Source organism: Caloenas nicobarica, chromosome 4 (genome assembly GCF_036013445.1).
Source record: "Caloenas nicobarica isolate bCalNic1 chromosome 4, bCalNic1.hap1, whole genome shotgun sequence".
NCBI lineage: Eukaryota > Metazoa > Chordata > Aves > Columbiformes > Columbidae > Caloenas > Caloenas nicobarica.
Genome location: NC_088248.1, coordinates 66,359,390 through 66,375,310, shown reverse-complemented (window position 1 = coordinate 66,375,310; position 15,921 = coordinate 66,359,390).

Below are 15,921 nucleotides of genomic sequence, written 5' to 3'. Positions count from 1 at the left end.
GTAATAAATGCTGTGCATTTCTTGCAGATTTTGATCTGTAAATCTAAAATCCTGTTGGGTGTTGGTAAAGCAGAGCCATACATATAATGATTGCCAAGAATAATAATTCTGCAGAAAAAGAAAAATATACCTCAGGTTTGCTTTTTCACATCTAGTATGTCTAACTCTTGTGCCTCTGATGCAAACCTGCATTACTGGTTCAGCTGCCACAATCAGCTGTAACTGGCATGTGGAGCAAGGGAGCTGGAAAAAATCCATGGGCCTGCGCTGGAATGCAGTAATTGCCAGCTCCTTCCTGGGAGGTGCGACCCAATGCGTGAATCTATCACAGCATGAAGCTTAGATCTGCAGAATAACTATCCTGCTCTAGTTATTTCAGATTTCAGATACTCTGGAATAACCTCTCTGTTTCTCAGGGAAATTATTTTTATTGGTATATAAATATAGTGGGAGAGGGGAAAATTAAAATGGACGATGTATTCTGAACTGACTGCGAGAGAATAACTATCTCCCTGGTCTGTTTTCTTGTGAAAACAAGTCTGAAGAATCTCTGCAGAAAGTAGGTAAGTCAATAATTGTGAGAAAGATGCAGAAGGAGATGAGTTAAAAGAAAATGCTACAGAGAAAATAAGAAAGAGTGGGCGTCTATGTAGGCAGTTTGTTGATGGCAAAATGCTACGTGTTCTTATCTTGCTGTGTGCTTTTTCGTGATGGAGGAATGGATGTTCTGCACAGTGTAAGCTATGTCATTCTGTTTTCTGCTATAACTTTTTTTTTTAAAGTAGAGGGAAGGAATCATTAGTTTAAGTCTTAGATTTCTTCTTTCATAATGGTGCTGTACAATGGGAAACTCATATTTTTGATGAGTTCTTGAATTATGCAGACCATTTCTTTTTTGTTTTGTTTTATATTGCCTGAGATACACGCCACCTCACAGGTGATACAAATGTTGTAGGTTCTCTTCTGCAACGGTTGTGGCTTTTAGATAGAAAAATAAGAACCCTCTTGTTATTGACTGGTTTGATTCTGATCTCAGCTATAGTCTGCGTAACATGGATCCGTCATCCATACGTCCATCAACTTTATTGCATATGTTCTGGATTTACACTGGAGGTAAATAACAAATAGTCTAGGTGGACAGGTTGACTGTAGTAGTTAAATTTATTGCGACCGTGACCAACAGCCTTACCTCTGTACATGGTAAGAGCTGGTACAGTTCTGGTTGGGGGGGCGGGGTTGAATACATATTTATCCTTCTTTAATCTGAAGTAAAGTCTAAAAAGTGGCATTTTTTTCAGCTTTTAGAATGGCCCATAGCACAATGGTGAAACTTGCCCTGAGAAGTGAGAATGTGAGTGCTTGTATGTGTTTTGATAGACAAATGTGATCTTGGGGCCACAGTCCAAAACTTTAGCAATTGAAAAGGTGCACAGACCTTCTCCCTGGTATAAAACTAACTCAGCACATTAGTGAATTAGAACGTGAATGAATTCTGTTAAGGTGTATGGTAGTTCTGAGACTCATTACATCTGCCTGGGAACACTAATGTCACAAAACTTCATATGATCCATCCCTGTGTTGCTAGGACTTGGTTGCTTGTGCTTAGTTTTGCTGTCAATTCAGGTTCAAGAGTGAAGCCCTTCTCATTTGAACTGCTCTAGAACTTATTTCTTAGCATTTTGTCAGTAAGCTTCAGTGTTTCTGGTGAGCAATATTTTCAATTCACCAACATGTTTGACTCGAATCTGCGTGTGCCCTCTGTTTGAGCCCGTTCTGTTTGGTGGCAGACATCAGGCCTGCAAGAAGTTCTCCAGAAGGGGGACAGTATGCGTAGAAGGCAGAGATTTTTAAAGCATAGAATCATAGAATCACTTAGGTTGGAAAAGACTTTTAAGATCACCGAGTCCAGCTGTAAGCATAGCACCGTGAAGTCCACCACTAAACCATGTCCCTAAGCACCTCATCTACACATCTTCTAAACACCTCCAGGGATGGTGACTCAACCACTTCCCTGGGCAACCTGTTCCAATGCTTGATAATCCTTTCAGTGAGGAAATTTTTCCTAATATCCAGTTTAAACCTTCCCTGGAGCAACTTGAGGCAATTTCCTGGCATATTCAAGCATCATCTTCTGTGATGTGTCAAAGCTTATAGATCACATTGGAGCAATATATACTGTAATATTCTGGTCAGCTAGTATCATTCTGCATTGCAGTATCTAGGGTTGTTTGACTTAGATGAGCAGGGTGTTGCAGAAATGGTGCCAACTTTGTGGCTGAAGACTTAAATGGTGTTTAAATCCATATAAACTAATAAATAGCTGAGCCCAAGAGGAATGTGGGAAATGAGTTATGGGAAATACAGGCATATACAGCTGTAGAGTGGTACTGAAGACTGTCAGCTCTTGGTGCTGTTATCTGGGCTTCAAACTGGGTTGGTTAGTACCTATGTGGATCTGAAAATGAAGTTTTAAGCTATAACTCTGGCAAGCTGAAGTTCAAAGCCAGCTCTAGATCCGAGATTTCTTTTCTTCAGGCTGTTAGCAGTCTTTGTGCTAATAAGCAGCTTAGAATAAGCTTGCATTGTAGTGAGGAATAGTGATCTCCATGGCACTGGCAGGTTAAAATAATATTTTGGCTTTTAGTAATTTACATTTTCAGGCAAATCAATTAAATATCAAAGCTTCATTACCTAAGTAATTCAATTAAATTTTGCACTTCTTTCTCTGGTTTTGTAGTTGGAGTAGACTGGCAAATGTTGTGGTGTTTGTGTTCAAAGAAATGTAAATGATTAATTTTTTTTATTGCAAGAAAATAAAATTTTAATAGCATTTCTAATAATGTTGGGTTGCATTGGGGCATTAAGCTGCAAGATGTGGCCACACTTGTATACTTGCATACTTTTGCCTTGGGTATTCCTGCAGTGGAGCTACAATACACTATAGAATTGATGCCTACATCACTGCAACTAACAAAGAGGCAGTCTGCAAGCTGCATCGGAATTTGACTCTGCTTCTGTTCCTAAGTATATGTGTGGGGAATAATAGTCTCTGTACAGAGATTTATTTTATCTTTTAGTATCAGAGGAGTTTGATCTGCTGCTTCTGTGTTTGGAATACTTGCTGTGGAAGTATGTCAAGGAGACAAAACTATCATCCTGTTCCTGATAACGCAGAAAGCTAAGTTCTCAAAACTGGTGGTTCGTTATCCTTCTGCCTATTCACATGGCAGGAAAGGAATAAATTCATTTGTCATCCTTCTACATGAGATACTGAGCCAGCAGGAGAATGCTGTTCATGGTGTTGACCTCTATGTAAGTTGGAGCTCTTAGTTACATATTTCCTAACACTGCTAAAACTCATTCTGTTTTTTGTAAGTAGTATTTATATTCAGATATTTCCTGTCTCCATACAATAATCTGCATATTATTTCATACTCGGTTGCTCCTCCTCCTTTGCCTTCATAGCATGATTTCTCAGTTATTGAAGTTTTCTTCCTCCTCTGTTCATGAAGCACCTAAGCCTTCTGGGTAACTTGAGTTTCAGACTTTTTGTGATATTTGTTTCATTACACATTTCCTTTTTACCTAATTGCTTCTTTTCTTCCATTGAGATTATCTGTCTCTGTAAAATGGAATATACATTTCAATCTGCGTGGATGATCTATACATATATTTGTGTAATATACTTTTATTAATGTTCAGAATGTCTTGATGTTATTAATTTTAATCATAAATGTTAATTTCAGATTCAAATCTACCTGTATAATGCCAAAGAAACACATTTTATAGTAAGTTTTATTGCCACTAAACATGGGATTTATCTTTCTGAATTCAACATCGGCTTTCTATTGGAAGATGATGTGATAAATTACTTTAAATTTACAGACAAAGTGTTTTTCTTTAATGATTTTTTTCTGAATTGCCCTCAAACTAAGAAAAATTACCTTTTTTTTTCTTCTTAATAACAAGCTACTTATTTTCTAATTTCTAATTTCTGATTTTAATTTTAGTTAGCATCAGGGCTCACTACTCCTTTTTTTTTTTTTTTTTTTTTCTTCTCTCCTCCTTCAGTGTAACCACCCTGGTAAATTTTAAATCTGTTATAAATTTATTATTAAGAGTTTGAGGCTCAATCCATGTGCTGAGTCATTGTTTACCGCCAGTTTAATCAGCTGATTGTATTGTTTACTTCTTGGAACTACAGATTGGCTCTCTTCAGCTTGGGAAGGATGCTAAAAATCATTCTTTGAGTTTATCAAAGCAACATTTATCAAAAATGGTATTTAGACTTTCCTCCTCTGTTTTTCTCTTAAGTGAATGGTTCTTGTGAGAGGATTCATCATCTCGCCCTTACTATGCAATTGATCCCTGTGACTGGGTATGGAACAGGATTCACATCTCACTCTCTCCCAGACTGAGCTGCATTAACGTGTTTTGTGTGAACAACCAAACCAACAGTGAAAGTACTGATAGTGTGGAGACCATGTACAGTATCGCAACTTTTGAAATACTTTAAATCCTTCAAATTTAAAACAGGAAAACAGTAGTTAAATAGAACAGTGTTTGAAAGTAACAGGTGACTTATTGAATATGGAGGCAAACAGAAAAGAATTATCTTCTGGTTCCTCTTCATGTTGCTTTTCCACTTTCACAAAGGGCAGCTTTCCATGTTTCAGGTGGTAGCTTCAGGCAGGAAAACCTTGGCAACAAAAATCATCACTAAACTTTGGATCCCAGACAAGTTGCATTACACGGTGTTTACGTTGCATTCTCATGATGCAGAAACAGTGCCGTAATTGAGAGGTGCACCACATGGTGGAAATAACAATAGGATTCACATTCTGTCTCATTCCCATCATAGAATAGAATCTCTGATCTGTTTGTATGTAATAGATGAACAAGCTAAAGGCTCAGACTGCTAGTCATCAAATGTGCTGTTTTCTTTCCTTCTTCCCATAAACTTTGTATTCTCTTCTTTTGCTAAAAATAGGTCATTTTTCCCCCGTCACCATGTTTTTTGACAAAAAAATAAAATTAATGTAAACTATTTTTCTATGAGGCACCTTATTGTTTCCTTTGTGAAGAGCTAAATTAGTGGAAGAACTTACCACTGGGATATTGCCTTAGCTTTATAGGGAAATAATTACCATTTGAAGCCAAGATACTACGTTTATGGTCTATTGCCTTATTTGGCTTTGGGAATGTCCTGTCTCTGCTCCTGGTATAGTTGCTATTCTTGGAATCTTGAAATCTGTTGACCTGATATAACAGAGAAAGGCATCCTGGTGCCCCAGGGAAAATGTGACGATCTGAAACTACAGCTCTTTAAACTGCCTTTTTGATACTTTTCTTTTATACACAATATAGGTAGACATAGTGTAAAGAATGTAACTAGTGACACTGAAATTCAAACTACTTATGCATATATAATTTTTTCATCATGATCATTTATTGAGATGATCTTAATGCTAATAACCCTTTAAACAGAGTCAAATATAGAAACGACAGGTACTGAAGTATGTGATGCAATGACAAATCATAATTATGAATTCTTAATTTTTTCTTTGGTTTGTAGTTGGGTCTTTTATTATTCCTGTCCTTGTTTCTTACATTGCTGTTTTACATTTCATGCTGTTGCTTGATTGCAAACAGTACTATGTATTTGGCAAGGTGTTCACTGTAGGTGGCTTGGGTCAAAAAGCATGTTCTGAAAAGCTGCATCCTGCTTCTTTTACCATCTATCATCTTAATGTGCTGGTTTCTCTGTACACCTTTTGTCACTACAGCTGTCTTTCAGCATGAAGGAGTGAACTAAACTCCTTTTAGAATTTCATTAATGCCACTTTTGATCAGTTGGCAGATGTTACCGAGTGACCGACGCTCACCCTGGCCCCCTCTGGTCCCCAAGTGCCATATGTGTCTGCCAGACAGGTGGCTGAATGCAGGACTCTCCAGTGGATGCTCCCTAAAAGATGAAGACATTTCTAAGACAGATGAGGATTCTTGTCAGTGGACTTCTAAAGCAAAAGAGGCCATGGTGGTGATAATTCACTTAACATATAAATCATCTTTCAGCAATTTCTGCATGGATTCATTTGCTTGTAAACGTAAGCACCTACTCTCTCTGTGAATGCTCTAGTGTCAAAGAACTTATCAATTTCATTCATCCATTGACTATTTATTCCCCTGCCTCGAGAATCTCTTCTTAGTAACACTGTGACTATGGCTATACAGCAAATATAACACAAATAAAAATAAAGCCTCTGTGTTATAAATAAAAGTTAAATTAGGCAGAAGTTTATTTTTAGATTACTGATTATATTGATGATCAACGTCTCTAACAAGAGAGTTCTTTGTGCTGTGCAGAAGTTTTTACAATGAAATTGTACTCTCATTATTGTGTTGACATGAAAGGACAGGGGACTTGCTGGCAGCATATCTGGGTTAGGCTGCAGTAACTCATTAGAAGCTCCTAAAGCAGGATTACATAAATGAGACCCTATCTTCTCAGGTTAAATATAGTTCTGTAGTTTAATCTAATTCGTGGTTACCATAAAGTCACTCTACAGACAGCAGTAGTCTGATTTTTCCACCTTCTCAGTGCTATGCTTAAAACCAAAACAACAATGAAAACATAAATAGGTGAATCTTTCACGGAATTCATTGTAAGTTTATTGCGCTTATTTAGGATGTGGCTTTTTTTTAAATGAAAATATTAGTTAACTAGTCAGATTGGAATAAACTTGAAATACATACAACATACCTTTCATTAATCTATTTGTCCTTTAATCAAGTTGTAAAATAAATTTCTTACTTTTTCTGTTTTAGGCTATGACCTTGAAGGGTGCTTCAGCAAAATTACAGAAAACACTAGTTATAAAAATCTACCAATTAAAATATATAATATTGCAATATATCACAATCACAAAGAGAGCAAAGGAAATGTATTCAAGATAAAATAATATGTAGATTTTCTTGGCTTCTTTTTGAGAACTACTAAATTTCTATTGACATTATGAACTGAGTCATTGACTTCCAGAAGCAGTCTTGCTTAGTAAGGTGTTGAATATTATTTTGTTTTATATTACTATAAAAATCTAACTACTTGTATAATTATTTATAAGCCCCATTTTCTAGGGACATTATTCATAAGCTTCTGGTTTCCATTCAAAAGATTGGGAAAAAAAAAAAACAAACCGAAACAAAACAAACCCCACAAATGCCGTATTCCTAACGTGAGAGTTCAAGTAGGTTTTAATCAGCTTTATCAATTTCTCTGTAGGGCCTCACCTTGACCTGCAGTCAAAAATGACATAATTTTCCCATATAGCTGCCAGGATGCATAATTGTGTGTTTGTGTTCATATGGAACTGTATATATTGCTGGTTACACACAGCAGTCAGACAGATTGAAAAGGTATGTCCCAGTGCTTTGATTAAACTTTCTGGTCTTAAAAATCCTGGTGTTGGCACTGCAAGTTTCATTCTGATGACATCAGTATCAAGTAGATGTTGTGTAAGCAGCACCACAATTGACAGTGTGGAAGTCTTCAATGTCTGTTATACCATGAGTTGCATTTCTTAGTGTAGCATTGCTTTTTAGCTGTGACCATGTGGTGACACACCAGAGGTAAAGTTATGTTCAGTTCCAAATATGAAGCCAGTGCCGTGCCTGCTAGAGGTGCATATGCACGTCTAGAAATGAGCACGATTTGGCATGACCAAAAGCCTTAGCTGAAGACTTGAAGAGCATAATTCATATTCATAATGCCTGTTAAATTTTTTTCCTCAGATAAGCTTGTACACGTCTGATAAGGTCCTGCTGTGTCCATCAAGTACAGTCCAATTGTAAGTTCTAGTTATAGCAGTAGACTTTAAACAAACAAACAACCCCCTCCTCCCCCCCCGAACTAACAAAAAACCCACAAGAAAACCCAAAACCAAACTCACCCTGTGAGTAGTTGGGAAACTCAGTCATGGAATCATAGAATCGTAGAATTGTTTATGTTGGAAAAGACCTTGAAGATCATCAAGTCCAATGTAGCATTGCCAAGTCCACCACTAAACCATGTCCCTAAGCACCTCATCTACACGTCTTTTAAACGCATCCAGGGATGGTGACTCCACCACTTCCCTGGGCAGGCTCTCTCAACGTTTTACAACCTTTTCCATGAAGAAATTTTTCCTAATATCCAATCTAAACCTCCCCTGGTGCCACTTGAGGCCATTTCCTCTCATCCTTTCACTTGCTACTCGGGAGAAGAGACCAACGCCCTCCACGCTACACCCTCCTTTCAGGCAGTTGCAGACAGCGATCAGCTCTCCCCTCAGCCTCCTGCTCTCCAGGCCAAACAGCCCCAGCTCCCTCGGCCGCTCCTCATCACACTTGTGCTCCAGGCCCCTCACCAGCTTCGTTGCCCTTCTCTGGACTTGCTCCAACAGTCCTTCTATTCATTCACTGCATGCAGTAAATTTGCTGGTTTATATATGTTCTTGCATTTTAAACAGTTTACATTAGCAAGTTAATGAGGACATAAAAATAATTAATTTCATACTTTTCACTTTACTAATGGAAAGGAAATTATTTATTGACCTTAAGTCTTAATTTTAAAGCTTAGGAGCTGTGGAAGTCGTATTTGGTATATGTAGTACAACCCAAATCCTCAAGGGAGTATTTCCATTAGAAACACCTTACTGTTTTTATTACAATCTTCTATAGACAGAAAGAAAATTGCTCTTATGTCATGCACTAAAAATGTAAAAAGCAAGGGCTCAGTTCCCAAAATGTAATTAATGTGACTAAAAGCCAAAAGTAAGACTGTTTCTTGTTAGCCTAAACATTGCTTGTAAGTTCGTCAGTGTTGCAGTTTTTCACTCTTTCACCCACATCACGTAGGACAAATTTTTGGCTGACAAAATGTTTTCAAGGTACTTCAGGGTTTTTCTGGTGGAACAAAGCTGATGTATCACATAAACAATAATAAGATTTTTGTTTTTTTCTAAATAATAATGATAAGGGGCACTTGGTCTCAAGTAATAAATTGATATGTTATTTTCAGTAGATATTTTCTAAACTTAGTATCCAAGATCATAACTGGAAAAAATATTTCTTTTAAAACTTGTATGGGACAAATAGACTTGATTATTACAATACATTCTATTTAGATTTTTAAAAACCCCAAAACACCAAAACCCCAAAACCTCAGCTGTAAGGCAAAAAAGAAAAAGAAACCTGAAAAAATGGGTTTTGTGGTTTTTTTTTTTTGCTTGTTTTTTTGTTTTTACAAACACTTTTTATTTAAAGTAGATTTCCATAATTTTCCCTTTTTATTATTATTTTGGCAGGCACAGAGCAGCATTTGGGAAGGCCTTGTGAAAAATCATTTTCTCCTAGTTAACTAGCAAATTTTAAAGAATCTCAGCTTTTTGTCTGCATCTCAGAAAAACGTCTCAGATAGCATCTGAAAATTCAGCTCATACTTCCTCTGCTTCCTCTTGAATTTTAGTTCCGTGGAACAAGTACTGCCCTATACTATTAATTCTAGCTTTGTTGCCAAGGCAATAAATGTGATAATGCATCCAGTATGTTCTAGCATGTGTTAGAAGTCTTGTGGACAGGCGACATATGCTTTAACAAGATGTGGCTTTGCTGGTTTGAGTCTGTCTATCCCTGAGCTTTTTATCTGTACCAGCTTAGGTGATGTTACAGATGATGTTTTTTTCACCTGGACAAGACTCTTACAATATTCTGACAGCTTTGCTTTTTATCCCTAGATAAAGACAGCATGTTTACGTGACAAGTAGTCCCATTTTCAGCTTGTTCTCTGAGCGCTTCTGAAATTCCAAGTAATAATAATCATTATTGCTATTAACAGACCACTTTGTCCAGATTAACTTTGAAATGCTCCCCTTTGAAATGCTTTTCAACTGACACAGCGACTGATACTCCCTTAGTGTATTTGGATATATATTTAGTACTTAGATAGGTGTTCTAGATGTAAGTACTGTAATAAGAAAATAATTTCCCCCTGAATTTTTTCTTAGGAGTGTGTGAATGAACTCAAATTGCACTCTATAATCTGTTAGGAATTCAGCTTCTCTCTTGCTAACAAGGTATTTTGCAGGTGTTACTATAAAAATAACTTCTATCAGAAGTCACTTTATCTGATTTATGTTTTAAGTTGTTTACAGTACAAGATCTGCCAGAAATATGATGCATGGCTTAGTAATATGAATGTAAATTCACAATCCTCATATTTTGAAGCAAAAAAATGCAGAGAGGATCTGTAAGAGAGTAGTTCGTAAGGCCAGCAGCGACGGGCCAGCTGTATTTCCGTCTGGAATTTCCCAGGCAGAAAAATGTGCAGATGTACTGCACTGAGTTGCTACTGCACACCCTAGGTGGCTACTAAATGCATCAGATTTATACTTCATGGGCAGTAAATTCTATCTTCTTAGAAGTCTTGGCTTGCTCATTATGCATCACATATGTATAGTGAGTGAGTCCAGATTTTTTTTATATCCTTGGCAAGTATACAAATTCTTTCAAGGCAGGAAAAGTGAAAATGTTCAGGTAAAATCCCAGTCATTGGTGCCTTGCATTGTGTTTTTTGTTTTTAGTTTGGAATGGTCCTTACTATGAGACAGTCCTTCTCTAATGCTTTTTGCAGACTGTTCCTATAGGTGTCCTGCTCTTGGTGGTAACTTCACAACTAGAATTCCACTGTACTGGAGAATCATGTGTTGGCAGCACTTTAGTAGTGTGAAATCAGTTTTGTTTATTTATTTTGTTATTTATCTCTCTCTCGAGACCAGCTGAATTTAAATAGCACTTGTACACATCTGTTTATCTTAGAGTTTTGCTAAGAAGGCTGCTCTAAAGATGCCAAGGTGTTGTTCCATTTTATTTTCTGAAGCTGGTTTATGTAATGTTTGTAAATATACTAGAACAGTGGGCATGATTGCATCATGACCTGTATATCCATTTGTTTTCGCCTCATCTGAAACCAAGCAGAGTACTCTTTTTGTGAAAATTCCCAAATCATAGTGACTATATCAGGCCAAAGGGGAAGAAAAGACCTTTGATTTATCTCAAAGTACGGATGACAAAAAGAGCAGTAACTGAAATGTGTAATAGCCTTAATGTTTGAGGCATGCTGTCATTGTTCTGTAACTTCTCAACTACTGAATAATGGGTTTGCACCAGTGCAGTGGGTGTTTCGCCATTATCCTGAATTCCTTATTCTCTCTGCTACTGTTCCTTTTTAATGATGCATTGGGAAAAAATTACAACATCCTTTGTTTTCTATATTACTTCTACTTTTTGAATTTCACTGTAGGCTCATGAAGTCCCCTGAACCAGAAGTTAGGAGAAATGCTACTGCATATGCACACTCTGTTCTCAGCTGTCTCTGAGTTGGCACCTATGGCCACAGTTGGAGGCAGGACAATGCGCTAAATGGGGCTGAACCCATCTGAACCGGAATGGTGCCTCTTAGCAGTGCGTGATTCCTCATTCTTAGTGTAGTGCTTAGGACGGGGCATCTAGAAATCTTGGATATAGTTGTTACTCCATGCATTGATAGATGGTTTTAGTGGAGTATATAACTACAGGAATAAATGAGATAAATCAAAATTGAGTTATAATGTGGAAAGGGATAAAACAGGCCATGCTATAATAATAACAACAATAATAATAAATTTTAAAAACATTGACGGGGAGAAGACCTACAGATAGGAAGAACACAAAGGAAAGACTGCTTTTTATCTTTTTCATAAGGAAGTAGTCATATCCAGTGAGATGAGTTTTCTTTGTATACACCTAAGCATGACAGTGAATTACATCCACTTTAATGAGCATGGTAATATAGTGTCTGTGTACGACGGTTACTTGGCAATACTAATCTGATCTGGGCTGGCCTAAGCAGATGATTGCATTTTTGTTGAATTAACCAGAACAGTTGATAGGAATGACAGCATAATCTGTAACTTTCAAATAGCCGAACTTGAAGGTTTGCACTTTGGGATTATAAAGAAGGAGTTATAATATTCACTTTATTATTTTGCCTTCTCCTGACGCAGCAGACAGCCCTATATTAGTATCTGGAGCCGAGATACTGTTGTATAATTTGGTTTTTATTTTTGTTTACTAAGCTATCTTTTTACTGTGAAATATTAGCTTAATTTTGAAGACTGATGTGGTTTTGTTACGTGGTGGAGTTTGCATATGACATCTAGCTCTCTCAGCTTTCTTGCTATAGATGTTGCTTGCTTAAGAATAAAATTTTGGAAACTGCTTAAGGTTGAATAAGTGAAAGTGGAGAGACATTTGTAATAGTACTTTACCTTTGAATGGCTCTATTTTCAAGACATACATTAAATAAAAATCATTGTATGGATGCCATATTTATTTGATTGAAAATATGTTAAATTTCTCTCTAAGAATTCCAAGATAAATGTTCACTTTTTAGGAGCAACTACTGCCCTATTTTTGTAACGCCCCTTTGCTTCGCAAAGTGTTTTCCTGATAGTTTCCAGCAAGAGAGAGGTCTACAAAACACCCGAATCACAAGAAACTTTACTTAATAGCTGAACATGCACTATTCCAAGCCAGGTTTTTCTACTGTTTATAACTAAAACAATCATTCTTCCTATGGAGTACTAAAACTTTGCTCATAAACTACATTCAGTATCTTACAGGTTCAACTGCTGGCTTCCCTTCCCAGCCCCATGCTCTCAAGCAACAGCTTCCCATTCACTCGCTGTTCCCAGAGAAGGAAACCATCTCATAGTAATGTTCTGATTAGGATCTCTTTTAGTTTATCTTTTCAGATGGATATTAAACCAATGGAGTTTAATTTTGTAAAGGTCTGAGACACAACTTGTCCCTGGCCTATCTTAGCTCTAGCGCCTGTTCATTTCTATTGTTATTGTATCATATCAAGTCATATCACAGCTTTTGCAAATATCCCTTTATTTTTCTTTTCCATGATTCTATAAAGGTCTTCCACATATTGGAAAGTCCAATAGTACATGCAGAACATTGTCCAGTGTTGAAACAAATTAGATTGTTCCTTTTCCTTTAATGTCTCCTCTTTCTAGAAATCTCTGCAGCATTTCTAATAGAGGCTTCAAAGTCTGATAACAGTGGGAATTCCTGGAACTCTGTACCTCTTTAGAGGATTTAAAAATCCGTTATTTGCCAGATGCATCCATTTAGTGCAAATATAAAGTGAGGAGCATACAGATGTTAGCAGTGGTTTGGAACAGGTTAAACGGTCTTAATATCTTCCTTCAAGCAAAAGTCGGGAATAGAAAATGCAACTCCATTATAGGCAGGAACTCTATGTAAAAGCAAATGCCATTATCATTTCTTAGATCTGTTTGCAACAAGTTGTAATGTACAAGTTGTTTGGTCTATCTTCATTTTTTACAGATATGTCTAATTTCATATTGTCAGCTAGATAATTACAGATATTGAATTTATATATAGGTGGAAAAAATGATCCCATCTGTTTGACTATGTGTTTTCAAATTTAAAAAAAAAAGAGTGAGCTGTAGAACATTAAAACCTCATTAGATGTTTAATAGCCAGGAAGGTATGAAAAAGCTGGAAGTGGGCTTCTGATACAGTATAGGCCATAATTTCATAAATGTTTTGGAAGCCAACACTGCTATTGAAAGAGGTTTTTCAGCTCTTCTGCCATGCCCAGCTGCTTTCTTCCCTGCAAACCTCTCCTTTGTGCTGGTGCCAGCACTTTTCAGATTATGATTTGGCTCAGAGAGAGTGGTAAAGGTTAAAGATATCAAGAAAGGAAAATGGCTCACTTTTAGCTTGGATTGCTTCTCTCTTGGCTTACCACAGCTGTGCTGGCTCCAGGTAGGGACAGAATTATTTCTTTTTAAGGTTTGCATTGGCTTAAAGTGTTTGTGAAGCTACGGCCTTAATTGCGGGATGCTGCAGGGAGGGAATGAGCACTCTCACTGTCTGCCCTTCTAGGGATTGCCTCTGACATCACTCACTAGAAACTTCTCTCAGGATGGTATTTGCTTCAGGTACGTGCCTCAGTACTCATTTTGTGTCCTCTTCCTCTGCTCCTTTCTGGTGTTCCTCACGACCATTTTCCCCAAGACAGGTCGATAACCGACTTAATTGCTGACGCTCCACTGCAGCTTTTGCTGAAGTTTAACCATTTTCACTGCTTCTGTGCTGAATTCTGCACAGCTCAGGCAGCGTGGGTTTCTGCAAAGTTGTGATCAGTGGCAGAGTGTTGACGGGGCTGAGTGCCTGCAGGCTGTGGCAACAGCATCAAGTTATATGACCATTAGTAGGTGTTAGTCTGGTAAGGCTGTAGGGAAAGGCCGTACTCACAGAGACGCTGGATTGCCCAGATCTACAGGTGCAGTTCGCAAAATGTCTGCATTCTGTAAGTGTCTATTTTCTAAAAGGAAACTTTGTGTGAGTCCGTAGCTCAGCTTTTGCATTTTTCCAATTTAATGCAGATTTTTCATTGCTAGACCAGGCACTGTTTACTAATGTTTAACGTAATGTGTGTCCCCAAAAGGGATGAAATTGGTAGGTGCATCATGCTAACATACACTGGTAAATTGTGTGTGCCTTAAAAAATGTAATTACTGGAATTTTTGCTTAGAAATACAATTAGAAGGAGAGTTAGGATCCTTTTCTGTGGATCTAGAAGACTTTTGTTCAGATCAGAAGCAATCCTTATACAAAATATTGTAGGATTCCAGTTCCCTATTGAAACTAGGTCACTTTGTATAAAATAATTAAAGATTTATTCGTCCTTAGGGAAGGACCTAGATCTCTAGACTAATGTTTGGGGCACTCAGTGGAGAATAATAAATCACTCATTTGCTGGGCAAGTGTTGTAATCATTAGAATTGTGTGAAGGGCTGTTACAACATACGCTTGCAATTTGCATCCTAAGGAAAAAATCGGCCCTTGCTTCATTTTTGAAGAAAAGGGCATGGGGAATTAAACTACAAAAAGAGGATTCAGAGCTGTATTAACTGAGGATGCCCATCTTAGGAAATCTTAGCATCAGGAATACAGCTTATTGTCCATTTTCTGCTGAGGATTGTATAGAGAGGGAAAAGTGAACTTTCCCATTTATTGTAGAGGCAGAGGAAGGGCCAAAGGCTGGATATTGCACTTCCCTTAAGTGATCGGCATCTTAATTGTGCATTTTGTGATGCTGCAATTGCCAAACCTCTCTGCGGATCTACCCCAAAATCATTAACTAGAAATGATGTAACAATCACCATCAATGCATGGTGCAGTTCCCAGCAGTTCAGCCTGCTGCCATCTCAAATATTCAGAATAGCCTTGAAACTTAGAAGCCATGTCTGGTTTTTTCCTTCTCAGTAGAAGCTTCTGGACCGAGTTGGAAACACTATTAATCTCTGAAAGCAGCTTAAATAACAGTAACTTAAATGAGGGGAATATTGATGACCTAAGATGTTTGTTTGCTTTTGGGTGATCTTAATGCACTGGGCAATAGGAATAGCAGAGCCACAGCTATAAGAAAACATGTAATATCAAAGAATAGTGAAAAGTTTTACGGTGACTTCTTTATCAAGTACTCCTAGTTCTTTAATTCATCGTTCCCAATGAACTGTTTCATATTAACCAAATTTAAAAAGATGGTCTGCTAGCTGACAGCAGTTGGTGATGGCACTCAACTGCAGCAAAAAATGACTTGGTATTGGCTTGACTCAAGCTAAAATGTCATGAGGCTAAAAGAAAACCACCAAAATGAACATATGAAGAACCGTAGCATTCTTATGTAGTAAGAATGAGAAACTAGTTTAGCCCAAATGTCAGGCAAATCACTCATACGGCAGTGAACCCACCATGACTGTTTTATCTGTGTAGTCTGCTGGTTCCAGGAGTAAAGTTTCC